The sequence below is a fragment of the Elgaria multicarinata genome, chromosome 18, assembly GCF_023053635.1.
Source record: "Elgaria multicarinata webbii isolate HBS135686 ecotype San Diego chromosome 18, rElgMul1.1.pri, whole genome shotgun sequence".
In the NCBI taxonomy this organism is placed as follows: Eukaryota; Metazoa; Chordata; class Lepidosauria; order Squamata; family Anguidae; genus Elgaria; species Elgaria multicarinata.
The window spans coordinates 16,883,110-16,896,859 of record NC_086188.1 but is presented as its reverse complement, the minus strand read 5'-3'; the positions used below and the strand labels follow the sequence as shown (position 1 = coordinate 16,896,859).

The following is a 13,750-nucleotide window of genomic DNA, read 5'->3' as shown; positions in this document are numbered from 1 at the left end:
TCAAAGCAGACTAAAAAAAAAAAATCAAAAGCTTTTCTTAAACAGACGGAGAAAAAAAGACTGGGGGAAAAAAAATCAAATAAAAATGAAATCAAATAAAACCGGACAAAATCCTGTGAGCATGATCCAGCCAAAATTAGTTGCTTCTAGATCTCACTGATTGCTGCAGGTGAGTTTTAAGTTCTCCCTCAATGGACTCAATAGAGTTTAAGGGCATGTCTAGACGGGGCGATATCCTGGGGACTGTCCCGGGATCATCCCTGTGCGTTCACATGACACACAGGGGATTCTGGGAGCAGGGAGGGATGATCCTTCGCATTGGCCTAGGATATCGCTTTACATTTCTGTTGTAGTTTTTCCGCGGTCTCGGAATGATCCTGACGCTGCATAACATGTGGCCGGGCATCGTGGTTTGTCCTGGCACCTCACGAGTAACTGTGAGGAGCCAGGACCCGGGCATGGGGCACAGAGCTCCTCAGGGGCTCTGTGCCCATCAGGGGTGGGGTAGGGGGAGCAGGGAAATGTTTTTTTTTTAAAAAAAGTTAACGTTTTGCGCATGAGCGCTCATGCGCTTCTCCTTTTAAAAAAAGGCAGGCGCGACGTCCTCTTCTTCCTGGGACATCACGCGCCACATATCGACTGAGCGGCCGGGGGGGGGGGGGATCCCACGATCATAAAATTGTGAGATCATACCCCTCCACCCCCCTTGTCTAGCCATGGCCTAAGGCTGTGATCCAAAGCACTACAGCAATAACCCTATGTGTGGTATCCAGGGGGCATTGACTAAAGCCCCCTGGGGTTGCTTCTCCTTTCCCCCACTGCAACCTCTTCCTCCTCCTCCTCCTCCTCCTCCTTCTCCAGCAGCCTTGGTTCCTCCCACTCCCCTACGCGCCAAGAGATGGGCAAAGGGTGTGCTCTCTCCTCTTTCGCTTGGGTATGAACAGCAACCTTTGCTTTGGACCAACCCCCTGCTTCTTAACCTCATGCCTGGCATCAAAGTTGGCATGGTTGGGCATTTGCTGATGGCCCATGCCCCAGCAGGGGCCTATTGACAACGCCCCCCCCCCGGGCTTGCAGCTCCTCTTCATCCTTGCAACCTGCTTGTCCAACTGCCTCTCGCTCTGGCCATACAGTGGTGGCAGCGAGGAGGAGGAAAAGGAGATCCCCAGCCTCCTTGCTCCCCGGCTCTCCGTCTGCCAAGCAATGGCGAGAAAGAAGTGACGAGGAGCAAGAACAGATGGTGGCAGTGAGAAGGCAGACGTGCCCTCCAAACCCCGGACCTGGCACTGGGCTTAAAGACTTGGGCCAGATCTACACCAAACAGGATAGGACACTTTGAAAAAGGTTTGAAAACTGTATAAGGAGTGTGCCCGGGGTCCTAACAGTTGTCACTACTGTTATGAACTGTTTTAAAGCAGGAGTGTAGATACTGCCTTGAACTTTGGCTGGATCATGTCCCTCTGTGATTATCTCCCTTTAAAAAAAAAAAAGTTTCCTTGATAAGGAGAAGATGGGATGACTAACACAAAATAAATAAATAATGAATATTTGGGTACAAATATAAAGAAAAACCGGCAAACGAAGTAGAAGACTTTGAAAGAATAACCGAAGAAAAAAGGAGAAAATTAACGTACACAAAAAGAAACGAAAAGCAAAAAAACTCCCTTTGGAGAAAAAGGCAGACATACATATCGCATTGTGTGTGTTTCCCCTGGAAGAAGGTACAGCTAATACTTTTGAGTGACCTCTAGTAATAAATGTCCTAGCAGCTTGAGGTTTAACATCCACTTACCAATCAAGATTTCCTCCTTTAGTAGGGTAAGGTGTAAGAAAAAGGGAAGAGCGGGCAAGGTAAGTCCATCATTAGAGTCTCAAATTACAAGAGAGAAAAAAAAAAGCCACACACTTTCTCTTTCTTCAATCCACAGTGCCAATCGCGGGTCGGTTTTGTCCAATTTTTAAACGCTTTGCTATCGTTTTTTAAAACCACCACTTTCAAGTCAATTCCTTTAGGCAGGTGGATTATCTGGGATTTACAAGGCATCAAGTCACATCATCCCCTTTGGGTTTTTATGCTGGCCCACCGAGAACGCAAATTTTGTAAAAAATAAATAAATAAAAAACCGATAAAAGGAAATCGACGTTAAAAAAAATGAAAAGAAAAAGGAGGAGACTTCCTGATGTGTCTCAGAGTGAGGTCCAAAGGGAAACCCTGTATTTCAAGGTGAAAATACAACCCCGCCCTCTTAGGGTTCCCAAAATGATAAATTCCAGGGAGAGAGTTTATGCAGTGATATTCCTGGATTCTATCACATACATGTAGAAAAATCTCACACATATTGGCTCAAGCCAGCATGGATATTTAGCTTCATCACACCAGGGTTATACTATGCCATCACTGCGTATTGCGTGCAAAGGACTCCAAAGTTTTCCAGTTTATAATCTGCTTTGACTCTGAAGGACTCCCATGCATCCTAAAAGACCAGACCTATTTTGCTACTTCTTTAGGAGCGAATCTTTTGTTGTTCTCAGAGCGGCCACCGGGGGCGCAGGAGGAGGATTTGATATGTTTAAAGTACAAATTAAACAAATGCTTACATCTGCGTAAATTTTAAAGATAAAGACATCAAAATTGGCACAGAAATAGATATTAAGGAGGGCTTTAAGCACACCAAATTTGAATCAGGTTGGGTCATCCGTTTATTTTTTAAATGATTTTTTACATTTCTCCCCCTTGAACCCTTTCCTGGTATGCAAAAGATCTTAGGAGCGCTGCCGCCCGGGGTGTGATTTAGCTAACAACAACAACAATGACAACTTTACGCTATGGGGAGAATTTGAGGGAAACAGGTACGTGGAATGAAGCCCATTATCTCACCCTTCCTAGTCAAATTCCCTTCATCCCCAAATGTGGAGGAGGTGGCAGTGATTGCTCAGTGACAAGAGGAAGGCACTCTGCACATGGGTAGAGGCATGCTTTTGAACCCCATATGGCCAGGATGATCCAAATATGCTAAATTGTGTTTGACTCAAATTAAGCTTGGTTTACAGACTTAATAATCTGGGGTTTCTTTCCAAGGATATTTATTAAAGTATTATTTAAAAAAAAAAAACTCGCTCCTCAGCCAATCAGTAAAGGAAATCCCTGCCTGCAGGCTTACAATCTAAAAAGACACATCACACAAGGAAAAAGGGATGGGGTGAGAAGAGGAAAAAAAAAAAGTCTTTCAGCACGGGCAGTGTGTTTGATCTCATGCCGCTCTGTTATAGGGATATTTCTCTATGGGGTGCTTCTTGCTTCACTTACTGTATGGACGCAGCCAGAGAAACAGAGGTAGGTTATGCAGAGGCGTATAGGACCAGGTACACGGAACGAGCCTGCCTGTCTCCCCAAATATCTGGACACAATCCAGCAGAAGTCAGAATCGTAGAATTTTGCTTTGGAAAGCATTTAGTCCAACCCCTTGCTCAGTGCAGTTTTCCCCCTATTTGTGGGCAGAGAAATCTCTGTGTGTGCGTAGGGAAAGAATTTTACTGAATTTCTCCAGGATGAGAAGTCATTCTTCAACAATTTCTCACAGGTAAGGCTCACTGTTAGCAAGGGATGCAGTGCAGCGTCTGTCTTTCTCCCCCACTCCCTGAAGGAGTTTTCGGGGGGGAGGGGAATTGCACTATCACTGCAAATGGCAACAGCATCAGCTATATTGGTCACCTGGCTCCCATTTTGCAACTGCCACAATACCCCAGATCTACATCTGGTGTCAAATCATTACGAATGTGGAATAAAAAGCAGGAAATAACATGATGAAAGTGGTATATTTATTTATTTAATTTATTTATCATTGCATTTATATCCTGCCTTTTTTCCTCTAAAGGAAACCAAGGCGGTGTATGTAATCCTCCTCCTCCTCCTCTCCATCTTATCCTCACAACAACAACCCTGTGAGGTGGGTTGGGCTGAGAGTCTATGAGTGGCCCAAAGTCACCCAGTGGGCTTCCATGGCTGAGTGGAGAGTAGAACCCGGATCTCCTGTCTCCCAGTCCAACACTTTAGCCACTGCACCACACTGGGTTGTGCCCCAACGGTTATCAGTGCACTTCAATACCGCTATAAAGCACTAGTGTAGATTTAACCCTGGCATCATTCCAGGGCATTTGGTGGGGCCGGGAGAGGGAATGCAGCCACCACCAAACCCCACCCCCCCAAAGAACTGGAGAGAGAAAAATTGGAGAAGAAAATTTGGAGGCAATTCTCAAAGTGGCCTTTTATTTTAGATCTACACTGAGCAGGATATGACCCTTTGAAAACAGTTTGAAGACTGTCTAGGGAGTGTGTCCTGGGCCCCAACCGTTGTCACGACTATTACAAACCGTTTTGAAGCGGTCGTGTAGATCCTGCCTAGGACAGGTGGAGTACGAAAAGGGGGGAAAATATCTCAGGACTTTTCTGAGGAAAATGCCTTCTGAGAAATTTTGGCTCAGCTCTAGTTGTCATTCTTCATGGTTCAGCACCCTTCCCCGGGCTTCCAAATGTTAAATTTCTGAAGGGTGGTTGTGGATATATCTTGTCTCTAATGCAGGTACTGATAATATCACACCTTCCTTGCAAGCGAGGGTGAGGGGGACAGGTTCACAGGGAAGAGGTGGTGCAAGTGTTGCACCAGAATCCGACCTCCAATTTCCTGAAAGTTTTCTTCCTCCATGAATAGGGAGGTTGTGAGAGTCCATGGGGGGTGGGGGTGGAGTCCAACAGACTCCCCCATACTCACCCTCCTGGACCCCACTTGCTGAGTGTCTCGTGGCTCAGTGAGCACCCGGCAGCCGCCCACCCCCTTAGCAAGCTGCCATTTTGCATAAATGGCTCCTGTAATGTTAAAAAAAATGGCCCCTTTATGACCATTGTTTACATAACATTATGTTCCCGGAAAAGCCCAGGCTGTCATTGTCACAGAAAATGGCAGCTCATTAAGAGGGCAGACAGCCCCACGGTTTCATCGGGTGCTCGCCGGGCTGCCATAGAGGCAACTCAGGTGGCCGCCTAGAGCGCCAAGCAAACGAGGGCGCCGAACAGCGTACCCGGAAGCTGCTCTCCTAGTGTGTGCTGTTCCAAAGCCGCCGCCCCAGCCTCCGCCCAACCCCAGCGTCCTGGCTCCTTCGAAGCCAAGAGGCTGGGGTTGGAGGCGGAGGCGTCAGTACGGCGTGCCAGGAAGCCACTTCCAGGTGCGCCGCTTCAAAGCCTCTGCCCCGCCCCCCAACCCCAGCATCCTGGCTTCAAAGCCAGGAGTGGGAGGGAGTGGGCGGTGAGTGGGCGAGCAAGGGGGGAACCGTAGCGGTGAGCGAGCGAGCGGGGGCGGCGGGCGAGCGATGGGGGAGCTGGAGTGTGTGAGCGAGGGGGGAGCCGGAGTGGCGAGCGGGCTGGGGCGGTGGGTGAGCGGGCGGGGGGGAGCAGTGAGAGAGAGAGCGGGTGGGCAGGCGAGTGAGGGGGTGGTGAGTGAGCGAGCGGGGGGGGGGGGGGGCTTCAGAACGCGCCTGCCTAGGGCGCAATATAGTCTGGTGCCAGCCCTGGCCGGGCCGTCCAGAAGCTTGTGCATGTCCCTGAACAGGGGTAGGCAGCATCTGTGTGAGCACCGGACCAACCTGGACATGTGTGAGTCCATCCAGGAGGTCTCCATTTTTCTTACACATCTCCCCATTGCTCTGCTGTCTCCCAGGCTGCCTGCACTTCCTGAGCTGAAAAAGGCTCATAGAAGGGATTACCTCATGATGTCTTTCCCTGGGCGGGAAGTGTGGGAAGCCAAGGAGGCTGCAGGCCACCAGAGAGATGATTGTACAATGAAAGACAGGACGCTCATTCACACCCCTTGTCCCCCCTCATAAGTAAGTGAAGCCCAAGAATCCAAAAGCCAGCCTACGGGAATTTCTCTGAAATGTTCTTCTCCCTCGAATTTCTTTCGAAAGCCATTTCTCTTCCATCAAGTTGTATGAGAAAGGTTGAAAAATAGGTGGCATAAATTTTCGACGCAGCACTATTAAATATTTGGCACTGGTTTGCCCTTATCTTGAGTACTGCATCCAGTTCTGGGCAACACACCATGAAAGATTCATTCAATCTGGAAGGGGGTTCAGAGGAGGGCATGAGGATGGTCAGGGGTCTGGAAAGAAAGCCCTATGAGGAGAGAGTGAAAGAACTGGGCAGGTTTAGCCTGGAGAAGAGAAGATTCAGGGGAGACATGATAACACTCTTCAAATTCTTGAAAGGTTGTCACACAGAGGAGGGCCAGGATCATTTCTCCATCATCCCAGAGTGCAGGACACGAAATAATGGGCTCAAGTAACTTGAGCCCATTATTCCATGCCCTGCACTCGGCTGGACATCACGAAAAACATCCTGACAGTTAGAGCAGTACAACAATGGAACCAATGACCTAGGGAGGTCATTGGCTCTCCCACCCTAGAGGCCTTCAAGAGGCAGCTGGACAACCATCTGTCAGGGTTGCTTTAGGGTGGATTCCTGCATTAAGCAGGGGGTTGGACTCAATGGCCTTGTAGGCCCCTTCCAGCTCTACTAGTCTATGATTCTACCTCAAGGCAGAAGCAGAGCCCACCCTGTCCCAATGAATTCTGTTAAAAATCAGTTGGGACGGCAAGTCGTAACTAAATCCTCACCCATTCCACTGGCTTAAATAGGATGCTTGTCTCAGCTCAGAATTGCTGGATTGTACCTTTTGTCGCGTGCATGTCTGCAATTCACCACAACCCCAGAAAAAGCGTGAAATTTGCCACTAGCATCGGAAATTCATTGAAATTTAATAACATCTACTAAGTGCTTAACTCTTCCAGCTGTTTAGATAAGATACAGCAGCCTCCCCAACACGCCCACGGAGACCTCGCTTGGCGCCTCCTTATTAATTTCATGGTGGATGCCCGTTTTCTTCCAGCCTTGCTGAGATTTTTATCTCCCTGTTCTCTCGGGAGAATATGGTTGTCAGTGCTGCAGTTTCGCTATGTGGGGGTGGGTGGGTACTACGAGACACGGAACAGCCCTGAGGATGGGTTTTAAACCAAGCGTCCCTACGAAAGAGTACGTCCCATTGAACTCAGCGGGGATTTAAGGCCTGACGAAAAAGTGTTTCGGATCAGGCTGTGATTCAGTTTGGTTGGGTCAAAACATGGTTTCATCAAGGCAGGAGGAGGAAAAAGCAGGGGGAGGGAGGGAGAGAGAGAGAGAGAGAGAGAGAGAAGAATGGCTTTCACTTACACCTCAGGCTTTAATTTCCACTGAATGCTTAGCTCAAGAGGCAGCATAGCCTAATAGGTTACAAAAGTATAATCACAACGAGTTTTCCAATTAAACTGAACAAGCCCGTTAACTGCGCTTCAAATGGCCCCTCGGAGAGAAGTGGCGATCAATTTTCAGAACCATATGGAGCCGGCAAACTTGCAGTACCCTGAAAACCCTGGCTCTATCTGGGGGGTCTTTCTCGTGTTTTAAGCTCTTACTTCAAAGTTAAGACTTCCTTTGCTCCGATGATGTGCTTGGCGGCGTAACTGGTAGAGACCTGCGACAGATTTTCTGCATAAAAGGCACACAGCCTCTCACTTTTTGGCCAGTCACATAGCACACCTCCTTCTGCCCACCCCCGCCATAAAACACACACAAGATCCGCACACACAGCCTAACAATTGATTGACACCTGGGGGGCGATGGGTGAGGTGGAGCTCACTTGGGGGTCTGGAAAGCCACCAGTCACTTTAGGTTCCCACAATGGGCCTGTTCAGACAACACACTAAACCATGGTTAGGCCGCTAACCCCTTTGCAGTAAATGGTTAGTGAGCGTGTTTAAACCGTGGTTATGTAGCCACCAGGGTTAGGAATAGTTCACACAACATGGTGGCTCTGTTCAGAAGACACCTTAAAACACCTTAAAGCGTTTTTGCCTTATTCACCACGGTTAAAGCAGTGGTTCAAGGTGTCTCCTGAAAAGGGCTGGTAAGTCATGGTTCACATGACATGCTAAGCCATAATGCTTTCGCACTGTGACTTAGCATGTCATCTGAACAGGGTCATTATCTCATAGCAATGCAACATCCGCTATTTGGGGCCATTGTGGGAAAGTCTAAATAGTGGGTGTTTTTTAGCTGCTGCCTATGTCATCGCTTAAACCCACAACTTAGGGACTGTATGGGCAGTTGGACCATGTGTCAGCACCGATGGGCCCTGCCAGGATGATGCACCACCAGCGGTTGCCCAGGAATTACCGGTGCCCCACCAACGCTTCACTTGTGCTGCTTACGCTGCTGAACGTACACATCTTTGTGCGGACAGACGTAAACAAAGAAACTTCTGAGAAGTTAGAATGTTCATGAATATTCCATGATGCCTCATGGCTAGGCAGGATGCATGTCAAAATACAGTGCCCCCCCCTTCTGGCACCACTAGTGGGTTGCACATGACTTGTTGTTTAGCGCAAACTAGAGCTGGATCGTGGCCATGAAAGCAATACAAGTAAAACGATTGCTACACAAATGTAAAACAGTACCGTTAAAAATTATCAAAAGCATCAACTTGTTAAAATAATCCTCATTTATCCCCCAACCCTTACAGGCTTTCCCAAACTGAAAAGTCTGCTATAACTCCAAGATACTGTTTAGATTCTGACCAGCTTCGGAAGGACAGGAACCCCACAGCTGGGAAGCAGCTAGCCAGAGAATTGATGGGCAAAAGGTAGATCTCTGGGTGATCTGCAGTGGATCACCAATGCCTTCTGACTCCCAATTGTTTAACAGCAGCAACAAAAAACGCCCCTGCTCCTGTTGAGATGGAAGAAAGCTTGGGGCGAAAACCAGAAATGGATTCTTGGGTAATGAGACTGAGAGCTCAATTCTCATATTAAAAACAAATTCCTGGGCTGGGCATGTGCTCAGACGCAACTTTGTTCCTCGAGTCTAAGAGTGTGTCTACTTCCCACCACCACTATTTGTACCTAGCACTTGCTGGTGGACCTCAGGCTTCGCGTGAAAAACTAAATGCAGGTCGCAAGTCTGACGTCTGGCCATGCAGGCCTAGAGAATGCTTCGTGATGTAGAAATTATTGCACAGGTAGTGTGCTTAAAAGGGGCATTCATGTTAGTTTAAAGCCCTGGTTAGGTGATATGATGAATGATGATGAGGATAATGATGATGATGTTGTCATATTTTGAATTGAGCAAAGGCACTGGTTCCATCCACTCCCATATGAGAAGGAATGCAGAAAAGGGCAATTAAAATGACTAAGGGGCTGGAGCAATGCCCCGATGGGGGAATTGTTTAGCTTGGAAAAGAAGTGAGGAAGGGGAGACGTGATAGAGGGGGACAAAATTATGCACAGTGTGTAAAAAGTAAATAGAGAGAGGATTCAAGAGGCAGCTGGACAAGCATCTGTCGAGGATGCTTTAGGGTGGATTCCTGCATTGAGCAGGGGGTTGGACTCGATGGCCTTGTAGGCCCCTTCCAACTCTGCTATTCTATGATTCTATGATTTTCCTCCCTCTTTCATAATACTAGAATCCTTTGGAGGCATCCCATGAAGCTGATCGGTGGGAGATTTAGGACAGACCAAAGAAAGGACGTCTTCACACAGTGCAGAGTTAAACTATGGAACTCACTACCACCAGATGGAGTGATGGCCACCAATTTGGAAGGTTTTGAAAGGGGTTAGACAAATTCCCGCAGGGGAAGGCTATCAATGGCTACTAGACCTGATGGCTACATGCGACCTCCAGTATCAGAGGGAGCATGCCTATGTGCACCAGTTGCTGGGGAACATGGGTGGGAGGGTGCTGCTGCATTGATGTCCTGCTTGTGGGTTTCCTGTGGGCATCTGGTTGGCCACTGCATGAATAGAATAGTGGACTAGATGGACCCTCGATCTGATCCAGCATGGCCCTTCTCGTGTTCTTATGAGCCAAGAGATAGGCCAAGGGATGCTCTAACCTCTTCCTCTTGGGTTTGAACAGCAACCTTTGCCTTGGGCCAGCCTTCCACTTCTTATCCTCAGGGCTGCCACCAAGGGCAGGCATGACTGGGCACCCACTGCGGCCCACACCCCAGCAGAGGCCCTCTGAGAATTCCCCCCCTGGACTTGCTGCCCCCCTTCTCCATTGCAACCAGCTTCTTCACTCTGGCTCAGCTCTCAGAGATTATGCCCCCCACTTTCTAAAATGTGGTTGCCAACTTTCATTTTGGCACTGCTCCTGTGCCTTTATTAGGAACCCAAGACACAAACATTAAGCAGGGGAAAGCTGTGCCTCCCCTCCTCCCTGTGGCATGAAAATAAAGTGATGGCAAAAGCATTCAATGTTTGATTTTGATGAGAAGCTCATGTTAAGGACACAACAGCAGGGTCAGCCAAAAAAAGTTGGCAACCCTCTTTCTAGGGCCAAAGCTGTCCTTGAATGACCCTTAGACCTGAGCCTCCCTGCCCCCACCCCAGCAGCCCAAATTTAGCAGTATTTTTCAATTAACTCTTAATTAGTGTCTTTGCTAGCGGGCTCACCGGGAGTCGTCTTGATTAGATTTTGAAAACCGCGGAATGATAATACTTAACAAGAAGTTTGGCATTAAAACATGGCAAGACCAACTCTATTCCTGGTTTTATTTTTGGGTACAGTCAAGAAAAGAGCCGGCATTGGTTGCTAAAATCCCTGTCTTTCATGGTTCGGCCACAGGGATCTCCAGAAGCGGCCATTGATATGCCTAGTTCCTAGAGTGCTTGCATGGGTCTTGCTAGAGCTCGACCAAAGCAGGCTGCCGTCTGAAGCAAGGGAGCACTTGCCAACCCCCCCTCCTGCCCCCGCCGCCTACCCTCCCACCTGACAGCACCCACCCATCTGTTTTTGAGGTGCCATCCCAGAAGTCTCAAGTATTGCGAGAATTCCAAGAGGTGAGAGTTTTGTGAGACTGCATCCGATCTCATCCCGGACATCTCACGAGACTTGAGCCTCACAGGCATACGGGGAAGCAAGCAAATGGCCGACTGCTTCTTGGTACCCCCCCCCTCCGGTGACCAGCATGGCCACCCAACTGACCAATCAGTCCGGGCCCGGTTAGACGTGCTGGTATTGACATTTAAAGCCCTAAACGGTTTGGGGCCAGGTTATTTGAAGGAACGCCTCCTCCCATATGTACCTGCCCAGACCTTAAGATAATCTACAGGGGCCCTTCTCCGTGAGCCCCTGCCAAAGGAAGTGAGGCAGGTGGCTACTAGGAGCAGGGCCTTCTCAGCTGTGGCACCCCGGTTGTGGAACGAGCTCCCCAGAGAGGTCCGCCTGGCGCCTATGTTAGCAGAAGTCTCTCCATTTTTAACAGGAAACTGTAAAGTAGCCATCAAACTGCAGGCAAAATGTCATAATGTCATGTATGCGAAAATATCTCCTTGTGTGCATCCTTGCATCTGTCTTATCTAATATAAACAAGAGCTCCGGCTCCAGTATTCCTGTGTCAAAGTTAACTTCTGTAACTTACTGTAAGGCCAAAGGTATTGTTTATAGAACAGAGAGAATTGTTTAGCATAATTAGCTATGCCCCAGTGTTATGTTCTGATTGGTTTATGCTGCTACTGGGCCCTGCCCCTTGCAAGCTCAAATACTGTACTGTATTTCCTATGTCTTTTGTCTGATTGCTCCCTTTGAAGACACCAGGCCCTGATTACTAATCAATAAAGCGCTTTTGAACCCTCTGTCGCTGGAATGGTGGAGTCGTGCTTAAGGGCTGTTTGGATTTCGTCCTTGGGTGAAAAGAACATTGATCTAACACCTACACTGTACGCTTTTCGTCGCCAGCTGAAGACCTTTTTATTCACTCAGTATTTTAACACTTAATTTTAACTTAAATTTAAATTTTACTGTTTTAACTCTGTATTTTAATTTTATATCAATTTTTGCTGCGTGGTTTATCCTGGTTGTGCTTTTTATACTGTATTTTGTAATTGGGCTTTTAATATGTTGGTCGTTTTATTATGGTTTTAATTTTTGTGAACCGCCCAGAGAACTTCGGCTATTGGGCGGTATAAAATGTAATAAATAAATAAATAAATAAATAAATAAATAAATAAATAATAAATAAATAAATAAATAAACCATGCAGTTGACCGGACAGAACAAGAAGCAGCGAGACCAAAGAGGTGAGTGTGGCATGCGAGTGAGCATCCGCTTCCTGGTCCTGGCAGTTATGTGCAGGTGGCCGGTGGGAGCGTGTGGCAGTGGGTGCAGCTTGCCAGCTGCCCAAGCAGTCTGGGTGAAAAGGAGCTGGGGGGGGCGGGTGCTGCTGCAAAAGACTGGGCCTTGGCCTTGCCAGCAACCTGCACGCAGCCGGCAGGACGAAGAAGCACTGAGTGTGTCCACGGGTGCAGCCTGCTGGCTTGCCACCCTTCTGATATTCTGCCGCTTGATGCACCCGCATCAGGCTGCTTCATGGTAGGGCCGGCCCTGGCCGACGGGCCCCCAAACACCTGGAACCAACACTGGCCGTGACCGTTTCCCAAGGGCCCAGCTGAATGATGGGGAGTATAAAGTATGACAAGGAGTATAAAAAGGTTTCCTAGAGAAGAGCAAGGACCCGTCTCGCTGGATAGGAAGCAAGGATCGGGCAACACTTCCTCCGTTTGGCTCGGAGGTGCTGGTAGGGTGCACATGATCGCTGGAAATTAGACTCACCAAGGCATGCCTCAAACGCAAGCAAAGGCTGCCTTGAGCTGGCGGCGCACGTTGGGCCTCAGCCAGCGCTATCTCTCTCCTCGCATCGGAGAAAAATGCCTTGGGGAAGTGGTCATACATTTTCTCCTTGGATGCCCGCACAGCGTCTATTAGCATCCCCGAGAACAGTGAACACTGTTCGAAACGAGGCCTCTTAATTTGGAGTCGGTAAACATCCCTTCACCTATCACTCTTTCCCCCGTGCAACTACACTCACACCCTGTTAGACATTAATGTTTTCTTTTATAGGTTTAATCTTTCGTGCCTCCAAGGACGGAGCGACTGGGTGCAGGAGACAGCCGAGAGGGAACTCATCCATGGAGAAGGAGGGGAACACAACGGACGCAGCCCTATAAAATATCATTGCTGGAGGCCACTGTTTCGGTAAATGTCTTCTCTTCATTATTCATGGGCTAAAGCCCAAGCAATATCTCCTAGGGATGTCAGAGAAATGGATTGGTGTGAATCTGATCAGAAGATTCCACAGTGATCTACCCTTTCCCGATTTTGCAGACTCACTGACCATATATATATATATATATATATATATATATATATATATATATATACTTGTGGTATTTTGCGCACTTGCGAACGAACAAAATTATCGAACAAAAAAATCGGATTCTATCAATGGGTGGGCAACAGGAGGAAAGACGCCTGACAATCCACAAAACACAGGTGGAATGGATTTAACACAATCCATGCACTCTTCAAATACTTGAAAGGTTGTCGCACAGAGGAGGGCCAGGATCTCTTCTCAATCATCCCAGACGGCAGGACACGGACTAATGGGCTCAAGTTAGAGAAAGCCAGATTCCGTCTGGACATCAGGAAAAACTTCCTGACTGTTAGAGCGGTACGACAATGGAATCAGTTACTTAGGGAGGTTGTGGGCTCTCCCACACTAGAGGCCTTCAAGAGGTAGCTGGACAACCATCTGTCAGGGATGCTTTAGGGTGGATTCCTGCATTGAGCAGGGGGTTGGACTCGACGGCCTTGTAGGCCCCTTCCAAC

At 48.2% G+C, this 13,750-nt stretch overlaps 1 protein-coding gene across 1 annotated transcript in view; it reads right to left on the bottom strand.

Annotated features, from left to right (window-relative positions):
• Window positions 1-13,750, bottom strand: part of SRRM4 (serine/arginine repetitive matrix 4) — a 158,039-nt gene that overhangs the window by 8,993 nt on the left and 135,296 nt on the right. The gene's annotated exons all lie outside the window — the stretch shown is intronic.